The sequence below is a fragment of the Papio anubis genome, chromosome 10, assembly GCF_008728515.1.
Source record: "Papio anubis isolate 15944 chromosome 10, Panubis1.0, whole genome shotgun sequence".
In the NCBI taxonomy this organism is placed as follows: domain Eukaryota; kingdom Metazoa; phylum Chordata; class Mammalia; order Primates; family Cercopithecidae; genus Papio; species Papio anubis.
In genome coordinates, this window is record NC_044985.1 from 118347212 (window position 1) to 118371536 (window position 24325).

Sequence of the window (24325 nt, forward strand, 5' to 3'; positions counted from 1 at the left end):
GGAGGCTGAGGCAGAAGAATCACTTGAACCCAAGAAGCAGAGGTTGCAGTGAGCTGAGATTGGGCCACTGTACTCCAGCCTAGGCAACAGAGTGAGACTCCTTATCAAAAAAAATTATAAAATTAAAATGAAAAACAAAAAAGAACAAGGGGCTATTTACAGCAGGTTGAGGGGGTTCAGCAGATGAAGGTGATTTCAGGGTCGGGGTTCTTGCTAAACTGATCAAGGAGATTCTTGTTGAAGGCAGGCCAGGGTGATCCGATATGGAGGATCAAGGGTTCTCAATAAACTGGCAGCAGGATCCCTGTTGAAACTGAGCTTTGCAGGCCTAGCAAGGACAAGGACCAAGGTCAAGGGCTTGGAGGAGCCTGACTCAAGTTTGGTCAAGGAGAGAGTTTTTGTCAGGGGTTATGTGGACTTTTCCTTCATGTTCTTTTAAAGAGCGTGCCCATCTTCCGGGACTTCCTCTTTCTGTTGAAGTTACTACAACTTCTCATGCGCTTTATGCAGCTGCAAAGGCAGAGCAAGACAGGCTGCTGGCCCAGAATGGCTAATGATCCAGCAGCCTCAGGCTACGGGTCAGCAGTGAGGAAGCCAGGCTGGCCTTGTGGGTGTGGAGCTGCCCTGAAGCTTGGTCTCTCCACCCAGCCCTTTGCCCCTTGCACTAAACCAAAGCCCTGCAGAACAGAGTCTAGGCTCCCGGGAAGGTAACGCTCCTGGGAAGGTGATGCTCCTGGGAAGAGGACGCTCCTGGTGGCACATGGCCTTTGGGGGCTTCCACGTGGTTTGCCCTTGGTCCTGTCTCTGAGAGGTCTTCTGGTTGCCTCAGTCTCCTCACACCCCCAGGATCCGAGTCCAGGCCTACCTGGCTCCCCGGCATTCCCTGAGTGGCTCCCACCTCCCCCTTCCACAGAAGGCAAGTGAGGTCAGTTCTCCCTTCCCTCCTGTCTCTGGAGCCCTCGCTCCACGCCCGGGCCTGTCCCATGGACGTGTCATGCAGCTGCTTGCTTCATGTTCTTCTAGCTTTCTCCCTGAGCCACAGGCAATGCTTTTCAAAAGCAGTGAAAAGTTTAGCAGAGGTTTTTTTTTTTTTTTTGGTCGAGGTAATAAAATCTGCAGTGATAAAAATAGCTATTAGAAGTTCAGGAAGATGTCATCTTGGAGTCGAAGAATGAGGATGGACTAGGCTAAATAGTGTCCGGACAAATACCTGTCCACCCAGAACCTCAGAAAGTGACCTTATTTGGAAATAGGCTCTTTGCATCTGTCATTCTCACAGATGAAGTCCTCCTGGATTTAGGGTGGGTCCTAAATCCAGTGACTGGCGTCCTTATAAGAAGACCACGTGAAGCCACAGGGAGGCACGGAGAGGACGCCATGTGACCATGGAGACAGAGCCTGGAGTGCAGCATCTAGGACCCAAAGAGAGCCAAGGAATCCTGGCACCGCCGGAAGCCAGGAGAGAGCTGGAACATTCTCCCAGAGCTTCCGGAAGGAACCTAGCCTGTCCACACCTTGATTTTGGACTTCTGGCCTTCAGAACTCTGGGAGAAGAGCTTCTGCAGCTTGCAGATACCCAGTTTGTGGTCATTTGTTAAAGCAGTCCCAGGACACGAAGCCACAGCGTAGCCACAGGCTTGGGCTGGGTTCCAGGGCAGCACTGACTCCCTCCTCACTTTACCTTGTATCACAGCAAAGCCCACAGCCAGGAAGAGAGGGTCAAACTGCAACGGCTCTCACTTCTGAGCATCCTAACGAAAGCCAAACACAGCACTGTTTACCTAAATCGGACAGCCCACAGAATCTTCCAGTCTGAAATAAGAAATGGCACGCGTTTTAGCCATGGGAATTACAGGGTAGGGCAGATCCTTCCCCTTAACTAGTCAGTGGTTGAAATTTCTTTTGCAGCAGAAATTTTAAGTGGTAGCTTGAATGTTTAATGTTTGCAACATTAGAATGCCCTAGTCTCCACTTACTGATTTAAAGAGTAACAGAAATCTTTACAGGAACAGCAGCAGGATGGCTGATTCCCAAGAGCAGCTTCCTGACACCCCCGCCCCAGCACCCCTGGGTCCAGTCACCATTCAGATACATCTTTCGATGGGCTGCAAGGAAAAGAACGGTGTCAGAGGACAAGGCTGGTTTACATACAACTAACTGAAGCCCTTTGATGAGCTCCCCTCTCATCTCCAATCTAACCCATCTCTGCAAATAAAAGCTATCACCATCAGATCTGGGTGTGCCATTCTTCCAGTTGTGTACACAAGAGGGTGGGAGTTCAGGGGGGTTGGAAATCTTCTTTTCAAAAACCTGATAAGCTTTTCTGAAACAGCAGCCTTCCTGAAGCTTCTGCTTAGAGCCTATTAATCCTCTATTGAGAGCTGATAATGAGATGTATTTTGCTTTCTTTTCTTTAAATGGATAAAAGGATAATGCTTTTTCTTTCCTTTCTTTTTTTTTTTTTTTTTCTTTTCTTTTCTTGGCCTCCAGTGTCTATGCAAGTTATTTTTTGGTCCATTTAAAATGATCATTGTTTATCATGTTGGTTTTCACACTGCACAAAATGATGAACAATGGACTTTTCTTTGTTAAAAGATGGGGGCTTCTCTTCTCGGGCAATCGTGTTCAGAAGATAAGACTTTCTCCGAGTTCCACACACTTCTTTCTTTTCACACATGTGTTACGTTTATTTTCTGACTGAAGTCTCCAAAACAAACGCTATGGCTGCTGGTGAAATAGATCACATGTTACTACCGTACAAGCGAGGCCAAATCACAGTGGCTGCTTTTGTTTTTAATTGCGACCACCTCGGATGGGTCCTGAGTGCTAAGCCAAAGCTCTGTTTTCCTTTCTTTTTTTTTTTTTTTTTTTTTAATCTTTTCAAAATTCCTTTGAGGCAGGTAGGGGTAAACCCTCAACTCACTGAGGAAATTCATGTTGTTGAAGTGGATTAATAGAGAAGGGGTGGGAAAAGGAAAGTCTCAGGGGTGTCTTTGGGCCTCATTAAAGGGTCTAAACCTGAATGTCTTTTATCTGCTTCATGGAGCTCTGCATGTCTAATCGGGCCGTGAGGGCGCTCCATGTAGCTCCTGAGCACTTGAAATGGGGCTAGTGGGAATTGAGGAGTTCTGTAAGTAGAAATAGGTTTAGTACAAATAAATAAACTGATTAAAAATATCATCAATAACATTTTAAAATTGATGATAACTTGCCATGCAACTTATCTGTGTATTTGCTTGTTGATTGAGTGCCTGACTTGCCCTTCTGGGACCCAGGCTGCTAGAAAACATGTCTCCCTCAGTACCGCCAGGAATGCTAATCCCATGACATTCCACAGGAAACAAAAGGCGCTGGGGTCAAACTGAGAAAAACTGCAGCAGAGTTCCACTGGGGATTTGAAAAGACCTGAGCGTATAAAAGGCTCCCGAGCCCTGCAATAAAGACAGGCATCTAACTTTGTTAATATGTTAATATGGCATTTCAGAAATCCATGACCACAGGACTCCTGCCCCCTCTGACTTTTTTAATGCTGGCCTACTACCAATTAACCTCTCAAGAAACTGCCATTCAGGACTTGAATAGCTGCAATGGAAAGAGAAAAATGGGGCAAAGCTTTGGACCCACAGTCCAAAGGGAAGGACTGCTTTTAATCCAATGGGTTATAGCAAGAGCATGTTGGGGACTCATAACTGGGAACTGCAACAGCAGGTGTTTTGTTTTGTTTTTTTGAGACAGAGTCTTGCTCTGTGGCCCAGGCTGAGTGTAGTGGCGTGATCCCGGCTCACTGCAACCTTCATCTCCTGGTTCAAGTGATTCTCCTGCCTCAACCTCCCAAGTAGCTGGAATTACAGGCACCTGCCACCATGTCCAGCTAATTTTTGTACTTTAGTAGAGACGGGGTTTCACCACGTTGGCCAGACTGGTCTTGAACTCCTGACCTCAAGCGATCCACTCACCTTGGCCTCCCAAAGTGCTGGTATTACAGGCATAAGCCACCATGCCTGGGATTGCAATGTCCTTTTTAATCTTACAAACGTGTGTCCGTGCCTGGAGGACCCAGTTGCAGGGATACACACTTCAACGTGGTCCAATCTCCTTGCCTGCACATTCAGTCCTTTTAAAGCAGTTTGAAACCAATGAAATAAGTGCTTTAACAATAAAGAGTGAAGAGGAGGTCAGGAGGTCAGGAGGTCAGGAGATCGAGACCATCCTGGCTAATACGGTAAAACCCCGTCTGTACTAAAAAAACAAAAAAAAAAAACAAAAAAAAAAAACAAAAAATTAGCCGGGCGTTGTGGCAGGCGCCTGTAGTCCTAGCTATTCGGGAGGCTGAGGCAGGAGAATGGCATGAACCCGGGTGGAGCTTGCAGTGAGCCAAGATCATCGCGCCACTGCACTCCAGCGTGGTCGACACAGCCAAGACTCCGTCTCAAAAAAATAAATAAATAAATAAATAAATAAAGGCGAGTGAAGAGGAGAATAGAGTTTTGTGTTGAAGATCATTTTGTTGGTTCAATATCTTTCTCAACACACAAGCCGTAGGCTGTGTAAGTGGAGATGAACATCTCATTCGTCTCATAATGAATCTTCAGCCCGAAACTTCACAGTCTGGAGCGACAGAGGCTTGAAGGTTGGGTACACTTCCATCTTCAGGGCAGTTGGAGGGAAGGTGGCTGACAATGCAGCTGAGGAGGACAGGCTGAATTTGGTGAGGGCAAGCAGGTGCCAGGTGCCACGACTGATTTCTGAGCCCAGGATGCTCTGCCGGCATTTCCCACATCCCCAGAGAAGACCTGAAGGTGGAGTTCTTGTCTTTTCAGTGCCTGGCTGAGAGGGAGGTGAGTCTTGGGGGAGAAAGTTGATGCACTTTGGGTGAAGGAATGGAAACTTATTCTGTTTGAATTCCTTTTTCAAAGCCTGATGTTTGCTTGGGTTTTGAGAACAGAAACCAAAAAGACACAACCCATACCCCCTTGCCTAAAACTGATTTTTATATGTGGTAAGTTTAATTCTTGAAAGAGAGAGAATAAAAAGTACCTTTTATAGGATTCATTTTTACCTTTCTAATGCATATGTACATGTATATTTGAGAAAAAATTCCTCTAGTTGACTTTTTACTTGCCCAAGATCTGAACAGGATTGAAAGATGAAAGACCACCATGATCCTCTTTGACAAACATGCACACACGTGAGCTCACTGCTCCTGCATGTCTCATTCATTATGCTAATTGGCTTTGGGCAGACTCTCACAAACATGTCTTTAGGAGGTCCCTAGTGTAATTCTCAGTCTCTTAATTACATAGACTCGTCTTTGGAGTCTGAATAAAATAGGTGAATGAATTTTCCTCCTGTAAACACTGTGCTCAGGCACCTGCTATTGGCTGCATGATGTGTTAAAGCTCACCACCCCACCCAGATAAACCCCAAATAAACTGACTAGTTTATTTTAATGGTGCCGTCATCTGCAACCCCATGTTCATGCCTTCACATTATCTAAGACTTGGGCACTCAATGGACTTTGGACTTCTAGCTTTTCTTTCCTCAGAAAGGTTCTCCACATGGCCATTCTTAGGGGTGGCCCAGCAGCACCCAGTCTCACAGGGCTGCCTCAGTCTCCAGGTCCTAGCTTTTTGCATCTGAATGCCATTTCAGCCACCATTGTTCATGGCCAAACTGTGGAACTCATAACGGATTGAATGGCACTAGCGCCGATGTTCTGCTCATTCTTTACACATAACACCAACCACAGAGGAAGCAAAATCTAATTAGCTGTTATGTGGTGCAGTCAACAGCAAGAGGGCAGAGCCCTGGTGGTCCCTATGTTGGGTTCCCCTGTTAAGAGCTTGCAGGGAAGACCAGTTGAAATTCTTGAATCACTTCATGCTACTGTCTTGACATTTGCTGTGACCTGCTAACAGCCTGTAGAGCAGGGTCCCTATCTTGTTCTGGTTTTCCTTGAGCCTAATTGGGCTCCTTGAATGGATTTGGGTGTCCTTGGTATCTAGATCATTGCTGGGACCTGACTCAAAATCCTGGAAGAAAGGTCTTTCGCTGTTACCCCTTCCTGGGCTCTGTTGTTCTTCAGGTAAACACAGCTGGGAGCAGAATGAAGGTGGGGATGGAGAACCAAACAGCCTGTTAAGTGATGTTGACTTTTGCGCTGTGCTTTTCAGCTACCTGGGGACCCAAGTGTTCATTCCAAAGGGATCAGTTGAAACATTTAATCTCAGCATTTACAAATCAAACTCAAAATACAAGGATATTCAGGCACTAAGAAAGCTAGCTCCTCAAATCCTAACTCATAAGAAAACTATGTGCACCGGGATGAGGGTGAACTTATCTCTTGTGATTCATAGTATTTGCCTGAGAACTGAACCAGCCTTCAGCTGGAGCTCACTCAAAGGTTGAACTACAGATGGAAGCTTGGGGGATGATTATAAAATCACGATATATAGTGCTTAATGTTCCCAAGAGGGCATTTAATCCCCCTTAATGGATCAATCGCTCTTATTCTTCTTGAATAATTTTTCTACTCCTAGAACCAGGTCTGATCCATCACCTAGAATCAGAATGTTCTCTACCTTTGGCAAAGCTAATTGCAAAGTCTTATTGCTACTTTTTTTTTTTTGGCTGTAGACTCAATGTCAGCTGCTGCTTATTTCATTTAATGAATCAGCAAATATCTTTGTGTGTGTGTGTGTCTGTGTGTGTGCGTGTGTGTGTGTGTGAGAGAGAGAGAGACAGACTATAGGCTTTATTGATGCACTTGTAACTGGAACTCTCTTCTCACCTCTTAGACCTCAGCTCTCTGCAGAGAGACCCCTTAAGTAACTGACCAAAAATAACCAGCCCTGTTACTCACTACCATGCCTGTTTTTTGTTTTCTTTTTCTCATCATGAGCCATGATGAACTTGTTTGCCTGCTCCTTTTCTACCTCAACCTTCTTGAAGACAGAGATCTGCTTTCTTTTTTTTTTTTTTTTTTTCTTTTTTGAGACAGAGTCTTGCTCTATCGCCCAGGCTAGAGTGCAGTGGCACCATCTCGGTTCACTGCAACCTCTGCCTCCTGGGTTTCAAGCAATTCTCCTGCCTCAGCCTCCTGAGTAGCTGAGACTATAGGTGCCTGCCACCATGCCTGGCTAATTGTTTTTTTGTATTTTTAGTAGAGACCAGGTTTCACCATGTTGACCAGGCTGGTCTGGAACTCCTGACCTTAGGTGATCCACCTGCTTTGGACTCCCAAAGTGCTAGGATTACAGGCGTGAGCCACTGTGCCTGGCCGAGATCTGCTTTCTTTATTTTATGTTTAATCCATGTCCAATACAGTGCCTGGCCTAACTCAAAAGCTATTTATTGAATGCACAAAATGTACATATGAGACATTTCACAAGAAAAGTGGCTTGGTAGAATTTGGTAAATGAAGAGGCTAGATCTATGAAAGTTCTCACCAATCACAGTGGTATCCTCAGAGACAGGACACTAGGGAAAGACTGGGAGAATTTCTTCAGGAATGTGAGGAATTTTGTAGATATTTGGCATCTCTGCCCTCATGGTGAGTAGCCAGAAAGCAACAATAGGAGACAGGGAACAAGAACATAGAGAAGATAGCCAGGATTGAGAAAGTGGCCAGTGAAGCCACGAGAGCAGGTGCAAATGCCAAGACAGCCTCAAGAAAAACAGGCAAGAACCAAGCCCTGGGAAAGTAGCATGTCAGGCCTCGGCTTCAGGGACAGGGGTAAGCCCATCAGAGCCCCTGCATGGCTTTCAGACTACACAGACTTTAACCCAGCAGTTTACCCTCACCACAAACCTTTACAAATCACCTAAGAGCTAGAAGGAGCCTATAGGGTATTTTGTCCAACACTCTTATTTTGCAAATGAAAAACAATGAGTTAGAATTGGACCTGGTTATTGACAGAGGTGGGTCTACCATCTAACTGTGCCTTCTCGTCCAGCATTTCCTCTACTTCCCATGTGTCTAGAACTTTGAATTAAAACAACTGACTGGGCTCGGTGGCTCATGCCTGTAATCCCAGCACTTTGGGGGGCCAAGGTGGGCAGATTGCAAGGTCAAAAGATCAAAACTATCCTGGCCAACACGATGAAACCCTGTCTCTACTAAAAATACAAAAAATTAGCTGGGCGTGGTGGTGCATGCCTGTAATCCCAGCTACTCGGGAGGCTGAGGCAGGAGAATCACTGAAACCTGGGAGGCGGAGGTTGCAGTGAGCCGAGATCGTGCCACTGCACTCGAGGCTGGCGACAGAGCAAGACTCCACTTCAAAACAAAAACAAAAACAAACCATGTTCTAAGTATTTCAAACATCTGTCTACTGTCTGTAGGATTCAGTCCTCTCTGGTTTCCTAGCAGAGAGAGAAAATAGTCAAATCAGAATGATAACCAATTATTTCAATACTGAAACCACATTTTGAGGAGTTCACTGAACTAAATGAAGGACCTAAGCTGGTCTATTCACTATAAGCAGACTTCACACATGAAAACTGGGACGTTTTCTGGATGACTGACACTGAATTCAACTTGGACAGTGAGCTAGCATCCAGGAGAGCTAGTTACCTTGGTTTTAATAAACCCCAGAGACTGGACTTCCAGTCCTGTCTACTCAGTAGAATCAATTAAAGTTAGTTTTCCCCAGCTACAAATATCTACAAATGTTAGATAAAATAGGACGTTTATTTAAAATACATAGTTGAATTAACGAAGACATACATCCTCAGATGCTAGAAACAAAGAGACAATTAAAAGCCATACCAATATAGTGTGTGTCAAAGGTATAGTCATCAGGGCTTAGAGCAGGGAGTTATTTGACCCAGAAATAGAGTTCTAAGTTAGCACCCACATGAAGACAGGAAAGGAGGTTTGGCGTAGGGTCAAAATGGAGACCTTTACATAAAGCTGAGATCTTTGAAACTCACCACCTTCAATGAAGAGGAAACAAAACCAACCCATCGATGTGCTGCTACCCAGGGCTCAGAAAAGAAAAAAAAAAAAGTTTTTAAAAAGTTCAACATTTAACTGTTTTTTTGTTGTTGTTTTGTTTTTAATGAGACCCTTTATGGATCCAAAAAAAAACAAAAAACAAAAAACAAAGGAGGATGTCATTATAAATTAAAAATAGAGGGATCTCTCCTTGTGGTGCTGCACAAGAGCGGAGTATGAGTCTGCGGCAGAGGCAGTCATGGCGGGACAAGCGTTTAGAAAGTTTATTCTACTCTTTGATGGAGTATTTGTTGAAAGGAGTGCCACCCAGACAAAAAAAAAAGTCTGAATTTAAATTACTTGTATGGGGTAGGAAACTCTAAGTTAAGCTTGTAACATATAAATTGACCCTGGGTTGATAATACCCCTGTAGCAATTCAAGATATTGAGGTAATAAAATTATCTTAAAAGATTAAAAAATAAGTATGTTTGAAGTTATGAAAGTGATTTCAAAGAAGAAATAGAAAATGTAAGGAAGAACAACACGTAATGAAAACAGGACAGATTGACGAAAGGATCACCTAGAAGCATGAGGGATAGTTTGAATTGAGGATAGACTGAATAGATTTAGCTATGCTCTCTACTTTTTGTCATTAGTTATCATTCATTTATTATAAAAGACAGATATGGAAGTTATTTACATGACGAAAGATTTTAGAACTTCAGTGGAATGGGCAGCTTCATGTTGATGTCATTTAATAGTGACTTATTTCAGTCTATATATTTTTCAAGAATGCACCATCTCTTTTTTATGTATTTATTTTTTTGAGAAAGAGTTTCTCACTCTGTCACCCAGGATGGAGTGCAATGGCATGATCTTGGCTCACTGCAACCTCCGCCTCCTGGGTTCAAGTCATTCTCCTGTCTCAGCCTCCTGGGTAGCTGGGGTTACAGGCGTGTACCACCATATTTGGCTAATTTTTATATTTTTAGGAGAGACAGGGTTTCACCATGTTGGCCAGGCTGGTCTCAAACTCCTGACCTCAGGTGATCCTCCCACCTTGGCCTCCCAAAGTGCTGGGATTACAGGCGTGAGCCACCATGCCCAGCCAGAATGTCACCATCTCTAAATAAGAAATAATCCTTGTCATCTGGAACTACTTTGGTGCCTCCATATTCTGGAAGAAGAACTTTATCTCCAACTCTCATGCTAACTGGTTGAATCTCTCCACCCTTTCTTTCCTTTAGAACCTGATCCAACAGCTATGACTATTGCTTGCAATACTTTTCCTTGAGATTTTTCTGGAAGTATAATGTCCCCTTTGGTTACAGTTATGGTGGCACTCCTTTCAACAAATGCTCCATCAAAGAGTAGAAGAAACTTTCTAAACGCTTGTCCTGCCATGACTGCCTCTGCCGCAGACTCATACTCCGCTCTTGTGCAGCACCACAAGGAGAGATCCCTCTGTTTTTAATTTATAATGACATCCTCCTTGGCTTTTTTGGTTCCATAAAGGGTCTCATTAAAAACAAAACAACTACAAAAAAACAGTGAAATGTTGAACTTTTAAAAAAAAAAATTTACTTTAAGTTCTGGGATACCTGTGCAGAACGTGCAGGTTTGTTACATAGGTATACATGTGCCATTGTGGTTTGCTGAGCCTATCAACCTGTCATCTAGGTTTTAAGCCCCACATACATTAGGTATTTGTCCTAATGCTCTCCCACCCTTTACCCCCCACCCCGCGACAGGCCCTGGTGTGTGATGTTCTCCTCTCTGTGTTCACGTGTTCTCATTGTTCAACTCCCACTTATGAGAGTGTTGAATGTTTTACAAGGTTGAATAATGTTCCTTTAAAATTTATGTCTACCTGGGACTTCGAAATTGGCCTTTGCACACAGGATCTTTGCAGATGTAATCAAGCAAAGATGAGGTCATATTGGATTAGGGTGGTCCCCATCTAATGACTGGAGTCCTTATAAGGAGACCGTGTGAAGACACAGAAATGCAGAAAGACAGAAATATGGAACACAAATCCACATGATGACAGAGGCAGAGAGGGGAGCAATACAGTTGCAAGCCAAGAAATGCCAAGGACTGCTGGTGTAGGGGTCAAGGGAACTTTCCTTCCACCCTCTGAAGATGCGATGATTTGAGTCTCTGAAATAAATGTCACAGTAGACAGATTAACAGGAGAAAAGGCACACAAATTTATTACATGCATAAGGCAAGGGAGTCCCACAAAATATGAGACTCAAAGAAGGGCCAGGTGGTTGAAGCTTAGGTAGCATTTTAAGCTACGGAAAGAAATGGGGGCTTGGGGCTTCTGGTGGGGGGAGTTGGCAACAGGTTATGGAAGGTGAGGGGAGGAAATATTTCATATATTGTAAATTAAAGGTTGTCTTTTTAGGCAGTTGTCTCTCAGGTGGCAGCCCTGAGAAAAAAAGGGAACACTCTGTTGCAATCTCTGGACTCTGTCTGGGCTGCTAATATGATCTTTCCTAGACCTGTCTTTAGGCTGATAAGAAGACCTCAGAGAAAGCTTCTGCTTGCATCTGCCTGTTGGTTTACTGATGTAGATAGATGTAAATTTCTTTTACAAAAGGACAGCTTTTTAGAGCTATTTCTGTGTCTGCAGCTTCTCTGAATAGCTATCTCGATATATGCCAAAAAAGTATATTTTGGGGTGGCATATTTTGGTCTCCACACTGGCAACCGCCAAAAGCTCGGATTCTTCCTTAGAGATTCAGAGGCAGCATGATCCTGCAGACACCTTGATTTTAGATGTTCAGCCTTCAAAACTGAGAGAAGTAACTTTCTGTTGCTTTAATCAACTCAGTTTGTGGTAATCTGTTACGGCAGTTCTAGAAAACTAATACAAACATATATTCAATAAAAATTCAGACGGAGGAAACAGAGAGGTTTCAAGCAAGGCAATATTTGAAGAACATAGAAGTGAGAATTTTCCAAGGTAGACAAAAGACAAGATTCATCAAATTTCAAGTCGTCAAATTCAGCAAATAAAAATATAAAATTTCCAGCCAAATTTGAATTTTAGTTAAGCAAAAAATAATTTTTTAATACAGGTATGTTCTATGCAATATTTGAGTCATACTTACCTAATTCAAATTTAACTGGGCTGCCTGTAATTTGTCTGGAAACTCTACTCAAATTGGACAGAGAGTCCTGAACAAGACACATGTAAAATAAATATATGCCTAAATGAATCACCACGAAACTGCTGAGCAATGATAACAAAGAGAAAAACCTTTAAAAACCGCCACAGAAGCCAAAACTTTGGATGACAGAGATTTATCTTTAATGATAGTAGAAACCAAGGAGAAGTGGAATTAGAAACTCGAAGGGCCAAGGAAGAGCTGTCAAATGCATTCAGATACATGGTCATTCAAGAGTAAGGACAACCTAAAACGTTTTATTACAAGGCCCATCACAGTGGCTCATGCCTATAATCCCAGCACTTTGGGAGGCCAAGGCAGGGGGATCACTTGAGGTCAAGAGTTCAAGACTAGCCTGGCCAACATGGTGAAACCCCATCTCTACCACAAATACAAAAATTAGTCAGGCGTGGTGGCACACACTGATAGTCCCAGCTACTTGGGAGGCTGAGGCAGGAGAATCGCTTGAACCTGGGAGGCAGAGGTTGCAGTGAACCGAGATCATGCCATTGCACTCCAGCCTGGGTGACAGATAAAGACTCCATCTCAAAGAAATAATAATAATAATTATGACAGAGGCAGAATATTTTCCATTCACAGGCCTGGAAGGATTATTGATTGTTATACTAGGAAGTAATGCAAGGAGAGAAATTGTTGAGCATGTGGTCAAGTTTAAATATCATTGCAGATGGTCTTATAATGGGCTCCCCAGTGGGGTCCACTCCTTGATGCCTGTGTACAACTTCTCCTTGAGTGTGGACTTGCTTCTAACATATATAATGTGGCAGAAGCAATGGGAAGTCACTTCTAAGGTTAGGTTATAAAAAGGCTATGGCTTCCATCTTGGCTGCTTGCTCTCTTTCTTCTCCCTCTCCCTTCTCTGTCCTTCCCCCTGGTCCCCACCACTCAGATCACTCATGCTGGGGAAAGCAAGCTGCCACGTTGTGATCAGCCCTGTGGAGAGGTCCACGTGACGTGAGGAGGAGCTGTGCCCTCAGTCCAGCTGCTCATGAGGAACTGGATTTTGCCAAACCACACGAATGAGCTTGGAAATCAGATGCTTCAGCTCCACTTGGGCCTTGAGATGGCTGCAACCCTGGCCGACAGCTCGACCACAAGTCTCATATGAGGCTCTAAGCCAGAAACACCCAGACAAGCAGCTCCCAGGTTTCTGCTCCACAGAAACTGACATAATAAATGTTTGTTGTTATAAGCTGTTAAGTTTTGGGGTAATCATTATGCAGCCATAACTAACTAATACAAATATTTGTAAACAATAACAATAGCAATGACTAACACTGGATCATATAACATGAGCAATACTGCAAGTGACTAGAGTCAGTGTGTTCTGAATTCCTTGTATTATTGATGAAGGTAGAGATATCAATTTATTTTAAAATTTGTTAAGTCGAGAGGTATATATAAGCTTTAAGAATAACCAGTGAAGGAATAAAAACATTACTTCCAAACCAGTGGAGAGGAGGAAAAAAGAGATAAGGAAAACCAGCAATTCAAGATAAGGCAAAAAAGGGAGAAAAATAGAAGCATAGAAAAAGCGTAGTGAAATGGGCAAATAAGCTGTTAAAAATTAAAGGACATATCTCATATTCCATACATTCTAGAACTTGTCAGTTTCTCCTTTGCACCACTCAGAGAAACTTCTAAAACACAATCTGCTCATAAATTGTGTTCTTTTGAGGAAATAGCATGCTGACAACACTCAGAACTGATGATGTAATTAAACTTGCTATGGCCAATTTGAAGCTTGGAGTAGGGGAGAATGAATTGTGGATAAAGTCAAGAATTGGCTGCAATACTCTCTAGCTTTGTGACCTTGGGTAAGCATCTTAGTTTCTCATTTGTAAAATGGAGGGTAATACTTGCCTTGACCTCTTTGCTGGATATTTGTGACACTCATAAAAGAACAAATATGGAAAAATAGACTATAGTTTGGATATAATTTGTTTGGCCCCACCAAGTGTTATGCTGAAATCTGATCCCTGATGGCACCTCACAGGAGGAAGGTGGGGTCTAATGGGAGGTGCTGGGGTTGTGAGACGGTTCCCTCACAATGGCTTGGTGACCTCTTGTAGGTAATGAGGGAGGCCCTGCTCAATCAGTTCTCATAAGAGTTCTCCCGAGAGCTGGTTGTTAAAAACAGCCTGGCACCTTCCCTTCCTCTCTCTTGCTTTCACTCTCCCCGTGTGACCTCTGCACACCAGCTCCCCTTCAGCTTCCACCGTGATAGGAAGCAGCCTGAAGCCCTCAACAGAAGAAGATGCTGGTTCCATGTTTCCTGCAGAGCCTGCAGAATCATGAGCCAAATAAACCTACTTTCTTTATAATTACCCAGCCTCAGGTATTCCTCTATAGTAATACAAAAATACACTAAAACAAGGCACATAGTAAAGTTCCATACAGGCCAGGCGTGGTGGCTCACTCCTGTAATCCCAGCAATTTGGGAGGCTGAGGCAAGAGGATTGCTTGAGCCTAGGAGTTCAAGATCAGCCTAGGTAACATAGTCAGACCCCATTTCTACTAAAAATTTAAAACTTAGTTGGGCATGGTGGTGCACACCTCTGGTCCCAGCTACTTGGGAGGCGGTGGTGGGAGGATTGCTTGAGCCCAGGAGTTACAGTCTGCAGTGAGCTATGATTGTGCCACTGCACTCCACTCTAGTCTGGGCAACAGAGTGAGACCCTGTCTAAAAAAAGAATTAAATAAAATAAATTTAAAAAATAAAAAGAAGAAGAAGAAAACAAGAAATGTTTCATTAAAAGATTTAAGTTATCTATAATACAGTCTAGCGTTTCTTGCTAGGAGCTGAAGAGTAATCCATGCTATTTTCAGTTTCAGTTTTACTTGCAGCGAAATACCATCCTGGCTATAGCAGGCTACCTTGGACCCAGTTTTAAATCAAATGTCATTTTTATCTCTTTGTATCTCAGATTCCCAGGAATTTGCAGTACAAGACTGCAGTTTCCTAATTCTTGGGTCATTCATTCATCATTTAATAATCTATCTGCAGAGCATGCTAAATCCATGGGGAAGGGATGAGGAGGTAAGTGTGAGAAGGGGCCAACTGCCTGCACATGCACACCGCTTCCACCAAACCCCTCCTGACTCTGAGGACAGCCAGGGTGGGGGCTGTGGGGATTTTCTCCCTCACAAACCTTAGAGTTCCTCCTCCCAAGTCTACATGTTCCAGGCTGTATAAAAGATCATCAAAGACACTGGAAACTTGATTTGCTTGTTTATCCACAAGTGCCAGCCTCAGGACATCCTACATTTTCTTAGGCTCTCTTCTTCTCATTAATTGGCTAAATTCTCCTGAGAGTTTATCAAGATGGACTTGTTTGGCAGCTTGTCTCCACACACAGCCCAAAGCAGCCGGTACCTCTGCCTCAACACCCCAGGTCCCATAAATAAATCAAACCTGCCTTCTGAATTGCGTCAGTGAGTATAGTTGGCCAGTGCCTGCCTGTGCGGTGGAACCCTTTCTGTGACTGGATGGGCCTCCTGGGAGGAACTGAAGGGGGCAGGGGAAGCTCAAAGAATCCAGATGTTCAGTTAGGGTTGATGTTCCCAAAGTTCACATCCTAACACCTTGATTCAAAATTTTTTAATGGGCAAAAATGGCTGGAACTACCACCAAAACTCATATAAGAAATGAATGGTCCAGAAACTCTTTCGTTATAAAATATGAAAAAATACTTAGAAATTTCAACGTCAAAAAAGTTCACTCTTATAAGAGGGTTAAGTTCCTCTGAAGATTATAAATGAGGTCATATATGCAAAATGCATCAAACAGTACCTGGTTCATTGTTAGCACACAAATATAAGCTTTTAGTATTATCAACTTGCTGCTTGCAAATATTTTCTGGACTCACTGTATAAAACACACACACACACGAGTTTTGTTTTTCTTTGTTTCTAATCAAATTTGCAACTTGTTTATAAACATCAAATTCCTATTCGATTTTTAAGGAAATTCTATATCTTTTAGAGAACGTAAGACTTAAGCTTTTTGTTTCTTTAAAATAAATAGATGTAAACCAGCTTGTTATGGGGTATAAATTTAGTGGTGATTTTAAATTTGTAATAACAGAAATAGGAGATATATAGGACTCACCTAGTTCAGAGATGAGTATACGTGTAGGAGTTAATAGCCAAAGGTTGAGTTTCTTTACAGTAGGATTTCTCTAGAACTTAAAAATCTAATTTCCCTGTTGTAGAGTTAACCCTTAAAATCAACCTGATGGGCCAGGCGTGGTGGCTCATGCCTGTAATCCCAGCACTTTGGGAGGCTGAGGCGGGCAGATCACAGGGTCAGGAGATCGAGACCATCCTGGCTAACACAGTGAAACTCCGTCTCTACTAAAAAAAAAAAAAAAAAAAGAAAAAAATACAAAAATTAGCTGGGCGTGGTGGCGGGTGCCTGTAGTCCCAGCTGCTGGGGAGGCTGAGGCAGGAGAATGGCGTGAACCTGGGAGGCAGAGCTTGCAGTGAGCCAAGATCGCGCCACTGCACTCCAGCCTGGGTGACAGAGCGAGACTCTGTCTCAAAAAAAAAAAAAAAAAATCAACCTGATGCAGAGCAGAAACATAACCACCACGATGGATGAATCAGTGAGAAGTCATTGTAACTTCTAAGGGCTGAGTACAGCCCAGGACTGCATCTGGGAGAGCACCCCTTTAATTGCTCACCCCCGAAACAACACAGGAGGACGTGCATTGGTCAGGCTGGTACAAGTTTCCAATCCACTTGACTGGTATGGCTCTTCCAAAAACCAGCCCATTGGCATTATAGTCTTGAACAGTTCTTGGTCCCTAAAACGACAAAGTTCCTGAGCCTTCAGGGAAAAGGGTCACATTCTTCACTCCAGTTGCTTCCCCAGGTAGGTCCCAGCCTGGCTACCAGCCAGCTTCTCCAGGCAGCACATTGCACACTCTGGAGCAAGACAGCCTCCAAACTCAACAGTCACCTTCATGGGTACGCCGCTAGCTGACAAACCCACGTTCCCACCTCATCTCCAAAGTTCTGATGATTGCAACATTTGCACTTTCACTCAACCTTACTACTTTGGGCTGTGATCCTCTTAGGGCCACAGTGGGTGCAAATCTTAGCCAGATGGGTTTGGCCTCACAGCAAGACTTGTCTACAGTCCCTGTAGCTGCATCCGTCCTTACGACTGAGCTCTTTCCACACACCATAGGAGCATGTTTCTCCTGCTTCAGTCAGCAGCTTTCCCCTGGACAGCCTTCCAGGCTTCCACTACTGCTCCCCTACCCCACTGCCCAGGGTTCAATAGTTGCCATTTCCAACTGGTCCTTCTGGTGTGACCTGGAGAGCATTCCCTGGGCCTACCCAATCTTCCAACTTAAGAATGCTCTGCAGGCATCACTCTGGTTGCTCAAGGTGGGGCAGTAAACTTTTATTTACAGGTCATCTGATAACCTTGAACTCTAGCCCAATGACCCGGAGAAGATGAAAGGCAGCTGCATTGCTCAAGGTGAAAAAGAGACACAAGCTAGCAGAAAGACACACAGTGAATAACACCATCAAAGGAACGGATGCATGGGAAAAGGAGAGATGGCAATGCCAGTCAGATGTGGCCATGAGTTGGTGTGTCCTCTAGCCAGCAGTTCCAGTGACACCTCCTCCTGAGGGCTTTCCAGGGTGCTCAGATCAAACAATGCCATCCTCTGAGCTCCTTTTATACCTCTGTCCATTTTCAGAGACTGCACACAGTACGTGGTTTTGGAATTGATTTGTTTTTCTGCCCACAGCCACCTCTAGGCTTTCAGGGTATTGGGTCCTTTTCCTGGTACATCCTTCTACTCCAAATACCAAGTACAGTGCTTGGAACATGGTGGCAGATCTTTAAAATTGTATTTTTTTTCTTTTTTTTCTGTTTTGTTTGTTTGTTTGTTTTTGAGATGGAATCTCACTCTGTCACCCAGGCTAGAGTGCAGTGGCACGATCTCGGCTTACTGCAACCTCCGCCTCCCGGGTTCAAGCGATTCTCCTGCCTCAGCCTCCTGAGTAACTGGGACTACCGGCGCATGTCACCAAGCCCAGCTAATTTTTTATTATTAGTAGTGACGGGGTTTCAGGCCTGCTAGGGACCCTCAGAATTGTCCTGCTGCAGGGCACAGATGCCCCTATATTCCTCAACTTCCCCCGGCGCTCGAGTTTCTCAAACTCCTGACCTTGTGATCCGCCTGGCTTGGCCTCCCCAAGTGCTGGCATTACAGGTGTGAGCCACTGCACCCGGCCTAAAATTGTATTTCATTGAGTGAAATCTGTGCCTAAGGAATCACTTTCCAGTGAGATTGGCCGGGCAGTCCTTCCTTCAGACTCCCCCAGACCCCATTCCACATACATTTTTTTTTTTTTTTTTTTTTTTTGAGACGGAGTCTCGCTCTGTCGCCCAGGCTGGAGTGCAGTGGCCAGATCTCAGCTCACTGCAAGCTCTGCCTCCCGGGTTTACGCCATTCTCCTGCCTCAGCCTCCTGAGTAGCTGGGACTACAGGCGCCTGCCACCTCGCCCGGCTAGTTTTTTTGTATTTTTTTAGTAGAGACGGGGTTTCACCGTGTTAGCCAGGATGGTCTCGATCTCCCTGACCTCGTGATCCGCCTGTCTCGGCCTCCCAAAGTGCTGGGATTACAGGCTTGAGCCACCACACCCGGCCCATTCCACATCCAAGGCTTCCCTCTGACAATGTCTGACTTCCCCTTGCTCCTGGGAGGAGCTCAGGGAGGGACATCAATTCATTATGACACTGACTTTTCTCAGCCTCGTGGAACCACCTCGGCGTTTCCCTGAGAAGATACGCCTGGGCTCAACCCATCTGCGCTCATTTCTAACTCCCTTAGGCTTCCTTGTGTTGGGTAAGGCGTTCTCCATTTGGGTTGAATTTCTAAAGTTTACTACTCAAAAGTATCACTTACCAGGTCCCCAAATGGTCTAGGCAAACGCATGTTCACATTAGCCACCGTCTTCTAGGAAAAGTTCTCCTGAAGTATTATTAAAAATCTGCTCCTGGATGAGTGATCACTTGCTTTCTCTTTCCCCTTCTCGCAATTGTTGACTGCGCTCCGAATGTTTCCAAAGGCACAGGTGGGAGCCGTTCTCCAGCATGGGAGGCTTGTTTTTCACATGTGTTTCCACCGTGCGGTTGAGAACTGATGCTATCACAGCAGTGGTATCTCTGTGGTTTCTGTGAGCAGGTACAGAACGGATGGAAGTGATACACCAAGCTCATCAAACCAGACCCAGGCAAATGCGGCCCTCAGGTCATCACGGGCAGCTCTCTTCTCTCTCTTCTGCTGGTGTCTGCAAAGCATTCTAAGAGCCCGGCTTGAAAACGCTTAAAAGCACAGGGTGTATGTTTTCAGAACAAAATTAATCCACCCAGTCTGCACAAACATCTCCAAGATCTTCTGCGATATAATTGACATATAAGTCATAATCATAATAGTAAATCAGCCATGTCCCTGAAACACAGTCGGAGATGAGGTGCTAACTTCTTGAAGTGGTTGCACGAGTTTTCTTTGGCTGCTGTAACAAATCATCACGTTAGTGGCTTAAACAACCCGAATCTGTTAAAAGTCCAACACAGGTGTCAGTGAGCTAGAATTGAGGTGTCAGCGAGCTAGAATTGAGGTGTCAGCAGGCCTGTGTTCCTTCTGGAGAATGCAAGGGAGAAGCTGTTTCCTTAACTTTTCCAGCTTCTAGGGGGCACCCACATATTTTGGCTCGGGGCACCTCTTCCACCTTCAAAGCCAGAGATGGTGCCTTCCCCGGCATTCCTTCCAGAGCCCCCCTCCCTCTCCAGTTCTGCTGCCCTCTAATCCTTGCAGGATCCTTAAACTTTGGGCCCATTTGGACAATTCAGAATAATCTCTCCATTTTAAAGTCAATTAGTAGCTTTAATTTTATCCACAGCATTAATTTCCCTTTCCATGTAATGTAACACACTCACAGATTTCAGAGCCTGTGACAGGGACCCCTCTAGGGGGCTATTTTTCTTCGGACCGGTGGTGTCCTACTTATCCAGGGATGTATCTCACTCACTGCCCAGCAGTGCTGGAGCCAGGCGGCAGGTGCCAGTTTGCCTGGAAGGTGAAGAAGGTGTTTGCATCTGGACCTGGCCTCGGCACTTGCCAGTGGGTACCCTTGGGAAGGTCACTGCCCTTCCCCGTGTGCCAGTTTGGATTCCTAGGATTTGGGGCGCAAGGTGTTTCTTTTGGAAGTGATTCCAGGAAGCACCGTGAGGGTGTGGCGACAATCATCAGGGCAGGAAGCTAAAAAGGAATAAGCTATGAGTAGGTGGCCACTGTGGGCAGTGGGACTCAGGCCTGCTAGGGACCCTCAGAATTGTCCTGCTGCAGGGCACAGATGCCCTGTATTCCTCAGCCCACCCCCCCCACTCTGCCCACCCCGCTCAATGACTGAGGGCTGCTCCTGGAACCCCTGTCCTGCCCTGGTGTGGGCCGAGCCTGCTGCCAGGGCCAGAGGACATCCTGAGGCAAAAAAAAAAAAAAAAAAGACACAGGAAACTCTCCCCAGTTGGCGGGTGGCTCTGAGCAAGCTGAGTTTACGTGGGTGGGGCACGGCTAGCAACCGCCACATTCTCTGAGCCTCAGTTTCCTCAGCTGTAAACGTAGGAGGATAATGATACTATGTACCTACACTGGGGTCATTGTGAGGATCAACTGGGACAATACAAGCTCATTAATTAGCACAGTACCTGGCACACACTCGGCACCCAAGAAGGCATGCCATGGTTATTATTCTATCGACTCCCCGGCTGCACGGCCCACGATGAGTCACCTCGACTTCTCCTGCTCTGTTTCCTCACCTGTGACCTGACGGAGTTCATCCATTCATGCCTCCCACCCCTGGGGAGTCAGGCACAGTGTGAGATGCTAGGACACTGAGTGACACAGCAGACACCATCCCCGCTCATGAGGCCCTTCCAAGCCTGCTCTGAGAGACAGATGACAGCCAAACAATCCTACAAGTAACAAGAAGATGCAGCTGGGAAGGCACTGAGAGGGGTACACGATGTCGGGGGACATGCCAGGGTGGGAACAGTGGGGAGGGTTGAGGGGCTTCTGTTAGCAAGCTGAGGCTGCTTGAGAGCCTGGGAGAGGAATCCCTGAGGACAAAAGAGGAAGGAGAGCTCTTTGGGCAGCAACAACACATGCAGAGGACTTGGGGCAGGAAGCAGCCAGGTGAATTCAAGAAATAGCACCAAGGAAGGGGTGCTGTGGTTTGAGCAAGAAGGGCAGGGAGTGGTGGGCACAGGGTGGGCCGAGGAGTAGTCAAGGGCCTGGCATCTCAGGTCAAGTTCAGTCTTATCCAAGGAACCATGAGAAGTCACTGAAGTTGGACTTATGTTCTGGAAGGTTCCTTCCAGCTCCAAACTGTAGTGGGTAACATAACACCTAAACACCTGCCTATAAAGCAAGACAGAAGGAAAGGATGCTTTGCTTCATTTTGGGATTAAGCTTAGATTATTTTGCCAGCTATTCTAATCATTTCTTGACTAGCTCAAAGCCCTGGAATGATCTGAAATCAATCAGCCAATCAATCATTTTCTTTAAAAGAATATAAAGCAGACAGCCGAGTCTCCTATTCAACGTTGAGCTCAGCATTTGGTGGGGAGCAACTCATGTGTGGACGTTCATAACTTCACCATGGGTTGGGGAGGCTCTGCTGATGGGGGAAGGCGGCCCCACGGGCACGGACTATCTTCGTGCCATCTTATTTCTGACCCTGTGCTACAACCGGGGTGCCTGTGTGTTGTGTTTGGTCAGGCAGGTCCATTATCTTTGTCCCAGTTCAGTTCAACTCCAATCAAGTCCATAACCTTTAACTGAGCAGCCTACCATCGTAGGGTCACAGTGCCGTTCCACAGGGCCTGGGAACTCAGACCAAACACAGCTTTACCTTACGTCCCGGTGGATTCTCAAGAACGTTCCAGCCAGATGGTAAGGAGAGCTGGTTACTCATTATAATGCCCTGTGACCATCAGGTGAACAATCTGGAAAGACCCCTGCAGGCCAGAAGGAAGGGGAGCTCCTCCGGGGTCAATGTGTGCAGCCAACGTTGCAGTCCACAGCTCCAAGCTGGACCTCTGAGTCCTCTGGTGTGCTTTGTGGACATACCAGGAAGTACTGGTGCTAGGATGAAATGGACAACGTAGTGTTAGGGGTTGCCTGTCTGTGCCCCAGCACCACATTTGTATGTTAAAGCTCTCATGAATCTCCAGTGTCATGCTACATAGAGATGGGGACTTTGGGAGGTTCTTGGGTTTAGATGAGGTCATGAGAGTGGGGTCCCTATGATGATATTAGTATCCTTATAAGAAGAGGAACAGGGACCAGAACTGTCCTGCTCTCTCCTCTGTGTGAGGACACAGCCAGAAGTCAGGAAGTGGGCCCTCGCCAGGAACCCGATCGGCTGGTGCCTTGATCCTGGATTTCCAGCCTCCAGGACTGGGAGCAATAAAGGTCTGCTGTGAAGTCACCCAGTCGATGGCATTTTGTTATAGCAGTCTGAGCTGACTCATACACATGGATACATACATCTGCTGGGATTCTTCTGATAGATGGGATTACATTTTATTAGAGAGGCCGATTCTGCTATGGCTCAACTTCGTGAACTTTCCTCTGTGGCTGCTATTATCCCTGTGATGCTGGAGGTAACAGGGTCTGTGAGACAAACGTAGAATCAGGCTGGTTAGGGCAGTCAGTGTTCTCAGTTCCCCAACATTAGGGCTGCCTCTCCATCAATGCCTTCAAGGGAATACAGTTTGGGATACAACCACAACCAGTCTGCCCTGCCAGGGTTATGGATGCTGACCTCGGCCTTCCACTGCTGTCTTCCAGGATGCCTCTCTGAAAAGGAGCAAGGGCTGAAGTTACCAGTGAGTGGCATGTGCTGTGCAGGGGACAGTGGACTTCCTTGGGTATTGTGGGAGTTTCTTAGGACACTCTTTCCATTCTCCACTACTGCTGGTGACCTCCTGTGGTCCTGAGGTGTTCACACATGGAGTGACGGCCACTGCAGCCATGAAAGGGACTGAGCGTGACAGGGCCATCGCTTTCTGAACCAGAGCAGCATCTTCCAGAGATTCCAGAGGATGAAGCTCACTGGGAAATCTCTCTAAGTCAAAATGTTTCCTGTCCCCAGGCCCCAATCCAGACCAACTGTAAAACCTGATAATGTGCATGTTTAACAAGCAACCAGGAGACACGTAGAAGCAGAGGTGTTTTGGAAACACTGACTGGGCATCCCTTCACACCAACCTTTTCACATTTGCAGCTACACATCTTTTATAAAACTCCTTTATTTCTATCCAAAGCAGCCCAGAGCTCCACAGGCCTGAAGTCAGGCCTGGATTTTCCAGCTGTCACCCACACAAACCTCTCTAGACCTTACTGAAGGGGATATTGGTGTGTCCTCCTGGAGGAAATCATTCCCTGATGTCTGTGCTCCCAGGAGTTTAGGGGACCCCAACTCTGCCCGTGGCCCCTCAGGTCCCCATCCTGCCCTATGGTAGAGGGTTTTACTTCTACTCACCACCGCCCTTCCCCTGTACCCTACTCACCACTCACTTTCTCCCTGTAGCTTTGCTCCACCACTGACTCAGCTATTAGGTGGCCTACACTGAAAATAAGTGCATGTTCTTGGTACGCACTGGGCATACCAAGAGGATGCATGCCAACCGCGGAACTCCTGCTGCTGCAGGGAAGACAGGCACATAGCAACAGGCCAGGACTCCGCAGGACAGACCAGGCAGGCCCAGGGGCACGTGATAACTACCCGTCCTATTTGGGAAGGAAAGGGATGGGGAAGATCCAGAGGCCTGACACTGAATTTGTTTGGGGGGCATAGTTACTAGTAATGTTCAATGAGTAAACTTTATTTGATTGCAACCAAATGCAGTAAGTGCCTATGCTTTGCCAAGCATTGAGATAAGGAGACAGAGACAAACGAGATACTATCCTGGAGGGACTTACAGGCTAGCGAGGGAGAGAGACTCAGACAGAGAGCATCTCTGTGAGATGTGGTCAGGGCCCTGATGGGCGTGTGAGCAGGTCCCTGGACACCTGAGGGGCTGTGCTGAGGTCTGCATTGACTCCTCCCTGAGGACGTTCATTCTTTCAGGGAAGGAAATTCATCATGCATTGTCT

At 45.6% G+C, this 24325-nt stretch overlaps 1 long non-coding RNA gene and 1 pseudogene across 1 annotated transcript; both read right to left on the reverse strand.

Annotated features, from left to right (window-relative positions):
- Positions 1–1080: 1080 nt before the first annotated feature.
- On the reverse strand, positions 1081–19611 carry LOC116269208. The gene is made up of 2 exons (XR_004176660.1): positions 19070–19611; positions 1081–1812 (listed from the first exon to the last, which is right to left on the reverse strand). It is a non-coding gene; the product is annotated as an uncharacterized LOC116269208 (long non-coding RNA).
- On the reverse strand, positions 9966–10480 carry LOC101014457 (annotated as a pseudogene).
- Positions 19612–24325: the final 4714 nt, after the last annotated feature.